The sequence below is a fragment of the Stegastes partitus genome, unplaced genomic scaffold (assembly GCF_000690725.1).
Source record: "Stegastes partitus isolate 25-593 unplaced genomic scaffold, Stegastes_partitus-1.0.2 Scaffold730, whole genome shotgun sequence".
NCBI lineage: Eukaryota > Metazoa > Chordata > Actinopteri > Pomacentridae > Stegastes > Stegastes partitus.
In genome coordinates this window covers 320,939-328,150 of record NW_007578461.1, presented here as the reverse complement: position 1 = coordinate 328,150, position 7,212 = coordinate 320,939, and positions in this window count along the sequence as shown.

The window sequence follows — 7,212 nt, the reverse complement described above, 5'->3', positions numbered from 1 at the left end:
AATGCATTTACTTACTCACTAACTGCACGGGGTGATAATCACTTTGAGATGTCAAATTAATGATTACAGCTTACAAGTGGTTGCCAAATCAAGCACAATGAAGGCTGTAAGGTTAATGTGTTCCCAGAGTGGAAATGACTCCTGTAGTATGTGAATTCAATTAACACAGGAAGAGATGTTATCTGCGTAATATTCGGGCTTCTGAAACTGTTCTTTATCCATGTTATTTCAGTGCCCTGCGTCACTTCTAGAGAAAAAAAAAGAAGTAAAAATGATATGGCCTCGCTGCCACATTTTTTAAATACATTCATTTTCTCGGGGGAAATGATAGCCTGTCAGGACTCTCAGCCACTGTTGCCTTTAAAAAAAGAGCGTGCAAATGGCATGCAAAGAGCAGGTCCTAATTTTCTCAGTCTAAACAGAGCTCAAGCACACACCCTGTGTGTACAGTAATTAAATCTATTCTGTCAAAATGTTAAATTATTTTTAAACGTCTGAGACAGAGAGTGTGTTTAGTTTTTTTAAATGAATAATACATGTAACACAGCATGAGGCGTGTAATGGAAGTGTTGCACAACTGTGACAAAATTCAGCCTGATCCCGAACCAACCAAACCTCCAAAAATCTGATGACTAAAAACCCCAGCAGAGGAAGAAGCAGCTCATTCAGGTAGCGCCTCCAAACACGGACACCATCTGTGACTGGACCTCTGGAGGCTTCGCTCCTGTTTCCTATATCCTGCTGCTATAACGGTTGTAGCTTCACACAAAAATATGTGACTGCAAAACAAACCAGCAGCCGGAATGGGACAGATCCCAAACCAAACCTCTAAAGAATTCACATCTGGACCAGGATGTAGCCAAAGTTTGGTCCAGACATGTTTCTTCTCCATGGGTGCCTGGCACCACATGGGAAATCCTGGTTTAGTTTTAGTAAGTGGCACTCCACCCATGCCTCATTGGGGTTGAAGACACAGCCGCAAGAATTATACCCTATATGAATGTTTGTCACCCTGTGTGTACTATAAGAACCGCCGTGCACCCACTTTGTCCTGACTGAGCGAGAACAGACCTGAGCAGCCAGTCAAGCGTGGCTCTGGGAAGCCTGTAATGACTACCTCCGGCTCTATTTGGCTTTCTGTGGGAAGAGTGATGCCTCATAGAGAAACAGAAAGAGTGGGTTAAAAGATATCATCTGTGTTGTAGGTGGGTGCCTGTTCATCATTTCCCCTCGCATGCTTTCTTTCATTCAGTAAAGTGTGGTGCAGATATTTGTGCACATGTTCGGCATTTACTTGTAATCCAACAGTTGAAATAAAAGAACAAATAAAAATCAAATCCAAGACTGACACACTTGCAGGGTTTGAAGGCCATTACAGGTTTTATCTTCTTTCCTTTATTTTTTTAGGTATTCTTATTGAATATTTTCAGATTTTTGGATGTCATTTTTGCACTTTTTCTGTACCATTATCAGTCAGTGGACTTTTGAATCCTACAGTCAATAGGCTGTTCATTCAAGAGTGCAAATATTTTTTATCAAAAACTTATGATGCCAAGTGGTTTGTGACTAATTTGAAAAGCCTGCACTGCTGATTGGTTTTCATGCAGTATGGAAAACCCAGTTGCATGTCTTTAACATCAGGCTGGAAAACAACAAACATGATAGTATGATAGCAAGATTTGTTAAACAAGCTCATTCATTTTTGATAAATATTAACTTGAGGACAATTAGAACAATAAAGAAAACTGTCAGCCTTTTGATTTAAAAACCTAAAATGCAGACACGTGATCAGAATCAACTGGATGAGCCAAGACACAACACATTTGAGTGTAGTTGTGATATGAGGCAATGGTACTATAACCTGAGGGGAGCAGCAATAAAAGTAAAACATGAACTGGTGGCTGCAGTTCATGTCGTTATGTTTGATGCCAACTGTGATTAAATTTGTAGATTAAATCAGCAGAGCTTGTCCGAGAATCATGACATTCGTAAATTTAGTTAATTCAGTGGTGCCAATAGGCCAATCGTCAAGAACAGGTGGACACACTTGCACACTTGCAGGTATTTTTCCAGGCAGGATTCGTTGCACAGGTGATCAGTCAGTAAGGCAGAGGTATCCAAAGACGAGAGGCAAAAAGGCAAGGTCGAAAGCAGAAAACGAGGTTGTACACAAAACAGACTATGATGTGACTAAGAAACGCTGGGACCAGGACCATGAAGTACAACAAACTAGACTGTGAGACACGCAGGGTAAAGTACAAGAGGTAATGAGGGAAGATGGGAAACAGGTGAGGAGAACAATCAGGGGGCAGGTGTGACGAGATGGGGGAAGGGCAGGTGGGAAGTGAACCTAAAACAGAGACAACAGGTTAGTGATTACAAAATAAAACAGGAAAGACATGAAATGTGCAAACATAAAACGGAAACTTGACGGACATGACATCAATATGTAAACAAATAGAGGTCAAAAAACAGCTCAAGTCTACACAGACACCTGATTCTGTGGCAACACTACTTTTTTCTGGAGCGTTATGGGATCAGCAGTTGTCTTAAGATCGTCGTGTGGTAGGATCACAGTGCCACACATGAAAATCCCCTCACCTGTAGGCTGTGTTAACTTCTGTGTAACAGGGTCCATTGTGATCCTCATGTGGTTATTATCCTTACCGAGTGATGCCACATTGTATTCCCTACATTTCTTGAGATCTTACCTGAGCTGTTCATCTTTTTGCATCCTGATGATCTACGTAGTGATGCAGCAGTAAATGAAAAACGGTCATGTTTCATTGAGGGCTGCAAGGTGGAGCGGTGGTTAGCATCGTTGCCTCGCAGCAAGATGGTCGCCGGTTCGCGTCCCTGGGACACCCGGGATCTTTCTGCGTGGAGTGTCCATGTTCTCCCCGTGCAGCGTGGGTTCTCTCCAGCTTCTTCCCACAAGTCCAAAAGCATTTTAAGGTTAATTGGTGATTCTAAATTGTCCGTAGATGTGAATGTGAGTGTGCTTGGTTGTCTGTCTCTAAGTGTAGCCCTGTGATAGACTGGTGACCTGTCCAGGGTGTCCCCTGCCTTCACCCTGAGTCAGCTGGGATAGACTCCAGCCCCCCATGACCCTAGTGAGGATTAAGCGGTGTATAGATAATGGATGGATGTTTCATTGATTCATATTTTATGCAAAATGGCATCTGTTTATCTACAAACTGCAGAAATGAAGCAGTAAGTTCCCTCTTACTACTTAACACTAGTGGAAGAGATGTGCACATTCTCTCTCTCTCTCTCCGTGAACTCATCTGTTTCATCCTGTGCTTTGATGTGAGTCTCAGTGATGGACTTCCAGAGATTAGACTGAGCTCTGAAGTCCGACTCTTTGATTGGGAGAAAATATTTACGGCGCACACAAAGGGACGGAGACGTGTATTGACCGCCCACACCAAAGCTCCCTTCTGAAGGGGCAAGTGAGAGGAAATCCAGGGGCTGTTTGCCATCACCAGATACAGGATGAAGGCGTGGGAGGCACTTGAGAAGAAGAGGAGGAGGAGGATGTGACAGTCACAATTTTATTCAACATTTTGGTAAATCTGGTATCTTTCCTGGAATGATGATGAGAATATAACCCCCTCGTGGTTTGCTAACACAGTGCGGTGGCCTTTATTTTCCTCAGCATTCTCACATGTCAAGAGATATCAGTGGATTTCTGCAGATGAACACCCACATGACTGATGCCAAAACTTTATGTTGTGAATGTAATCGTCTGCTTTTAGCGTGTTAAATGCACTGACGAGATTCAGCAAGCTTATGTGGTAAATGAAAGCAGCGAATAAAAGTCAAAATATGAAACACAGAGGAAACGGCAGATATACTGCTCACAGCTGCCCGAGCCAGTACTCGCCACAAATGTTAAGATACCTTAAGAAAAGCTCAGACAGCTGCTTCGTTGGACAGATTTTACGGTTTGCAGGAGAAAACAACAACCAGAGAGTAAAAAGAAGAAGAAAAAGCACAAACCAAAAAAGCCCCACAAATGAATTTTATGACTTTAAATAGCAGATATAAAAAGAAAAGCTTGATTTCAAATGTAAAAGTGACTAATTTTAAAAAGAATTTTATAAGCATAATGTGTGAATGTTGAATTATTCCAGCTAAACTGAAGCATTATGTTTCCAATGTACTGTACATGTCTGCTCAAATGTACTATTCTGCACATTCAGGAGTGTCCGGTATCTGATTTAATGATGTGTCTCAACAGTTTATATCTCTGAGAGAGAATGCGGTGCGAGCCCAAACACCATTAGAGGTGACAGAGAGGTGCAGACAGACAGAAAGAGAGATGGACTTTTCCAGCACTTTTCCGCCACATTTAACATCAGCTTCTGCAGTTTTCTCCGTTGCTGACTGTGCTGAGTGGGGACAGCTGTGAGAGTTGTAATCACCGTCAATAGACAGCCGCTCTTTTCCCAAGCTAACACTCCTTCTACCCGCAACTGGTCAGTGTGGGATCGTTTCGGGAGGATTGCGTACATTCACATTCTGTCGAGTCTTTATTTTTTTTTGGAAGGCGAGTTTGCCTTCACAAAAAAAAAAGATCCCAGAGGCCAGGACCTCATTCTGTCATTTTTTCAACATTTGGAATTTACATAAACGGCTTCTGCGCTCAGTCCATCTCAAACGGACTCTGTTACTCTCGTTTACACTGATTGAGTGCTGTTTATTTAATGTCTCATCAGCTTAGATAAAGTTCCATTTCACTTAATGGCTAACCAGATCTCCCTAATTGCACAATCAAATCTTGCTCTCTGGCAGGAAACCGTACTGTACACGGAGTGACATGCTTTAGCCTTTAAATGATTTCAATTATGCTCCAGCTTTCACCTCCAACAATCACTGAGAGTAATACATCTAAATGTGAGACACGCAGTTTATATTTCACCAAATTATGCACATGATTTGGGGTAATGGCACGCCAAGATTCCAACTTTTTAAGGATCATTTGCGACTCTCGTTGTATCGAAATAATGTGGCCGTAACATGAAAACGTGATGAAATGATTCCTCTCTGCACGGACGGACTCGTGTGGAAGATTTTCAAGCACGCAGATCTTTCAGGACAAGCTCTTCTTTATCTTGCTTGATGTCAGACACCACTTCCCACACACGTGGCAGCAATAAGGCACTGAATTTATTAGCTAACAAGACCCATCTGATGAAGTAAACAACAAAATTGAAAAAAAACGGAGCATGTTTGCAACCTACAGAACCCTTACTGCTTCTTCTTATGGAGTTTATTGCTAATCTGAATTAAAATCAAAGAGCATTACAAACAAGAAAATGTGCTTTTTGTATGAAGCTGATTAAGTTGCCAGATCCTCCAGCATTTTAATGAATGTGATTTATGTAACGGGCGCAGAGGAGGAGTATCCCCAAAATGTGGGTGGAACAGAAACACTAAATTCTCACATTTAAAGGCTTGAAGAAAGATTTTACATGCTTGAGTTTTTGCGAATAGTCCGTTAATACTTATAGAATACACATCAAGTAATCGACTGAAGAAACGAGTGTGAACATTTCCATTATGTGTCATGATCTTGTTGTTGTCAGCTGGATTGATTCATTAATTCACTACATTTTTATGGATGCCGTCTGTGTGTGTGGCCCGACATCAGGCAAGATTAAGAAAGGGCTTGGCCTGAAACATCAGTCAACATTAAGTTGCTTGTATCAGTTGCGAAGCATTTCTGCACTGCATTCAAAAAGATTTTCCATAAGTATTCCAAATAATCCAAGCACTAGTTTCACAATAAGTTGCAGAATGTGGGATGAACCCATGCTACACAAACTGAGAAATATTCAAATTACAGCGGCTTCTTCCACAAATACACACTATTCATGAGTCTAAATGATGCTTGTTAAAGATTTTTTCCAGTAGGAACAGTGTCAGTGCAAACACACACACACACAGTCACATTTATAACACACACATGCCTCCTTGTTCACCTTGTGGCGGGCCGTTGACAGGGGAGACAAGGGCTCCCATTGACAGGGTCGCCCTCCTCTCCGTAGGACCAGATGTTCAGAGTTAGCGGGCAGTTTGAAAATGACACACTCGTTCTTGCGCCATGTTGGATTTCCCACTCGGCTCCTGACGGATGGGTTGAAGAGGTGAAGAGAGGCAGAAAGAGAAGAGGAACTTCAGTAAGATGTAAATGTGCCGGGGCCCGGTGGAGGAAGGTTTATTTATAAAGAGTATAGAAAGTTATTGGAAATTTTGCAAAAGAAAAAAAAAAAAGTTATACTCCACTAATAGCTGGTCTGGCACTTTTCTCGCTCTTGAGATTTATGGCAAGCATGCTCTTTCTCAAAATCGCAATAAAGCCATGTGTAGGCAAACTATGCATGGAGCGTATGGACCATCACAACCTTTCTGCATCATGTCAAATGCAAACACACTGAAGACTAATTAAAGAACGCATGAATGTCCCAAGATTGTCATCCTAAAAGAGACAAGAAACAGAGATGTTTTCTCTCGCAGAGGAGGACAAGGTCAGAGAAACAGAGCAGCTGTAAACAATCTTCTGGCCACATGCACGCTGATGTGTTTCAGATGATTATGAGTAAGAGGGGTTATGCCCTGGGTCTGCATGAAGCTTTTGTACTGATACCTCCTGGCAGGATTTATACCAACAGTACATACCAGATTGGTGAGTGTTGATGAGCAAAAAAAAAAGCACCAGAACAATTCTTAGCTTCCCTTTATGACTAATGCAACAAGAACTTGTGCAAGTTAAACATCAAATCACATCATTTAAAAATAGTTCAGAATACAATAATAACAAAAGTAGACTACATTTTGGGGGAATGTGCTTATTTCATAGGGTTAGATGGGGAAGTTGAGACTCGTGTTATTGCAGCATAAATATGTAGGTGGAATCAATTAGTTCAACATGAGGGCACAAAACAGGGCATGCATGTTCATACAGACGTCTTCTGTTGTTTCGACAAGTTAGGGTGGAGCAGGCTTAATGTGAAGCTACAATAACAGGATAGTATCATAAGAGTCATCTGTTTGTGCTTTGTCCTCAGAAAAAGGTTAGATAAACTATTCTGTGTGTACAAGCCTGAAAGTGCATAGGGCATGTTGGAATCGGTGGACTGTGTTGATATATCACATTTTATTTTGTTCAGCGATGGACAGCTAGTGGACCATGAGGAGAAACTACCT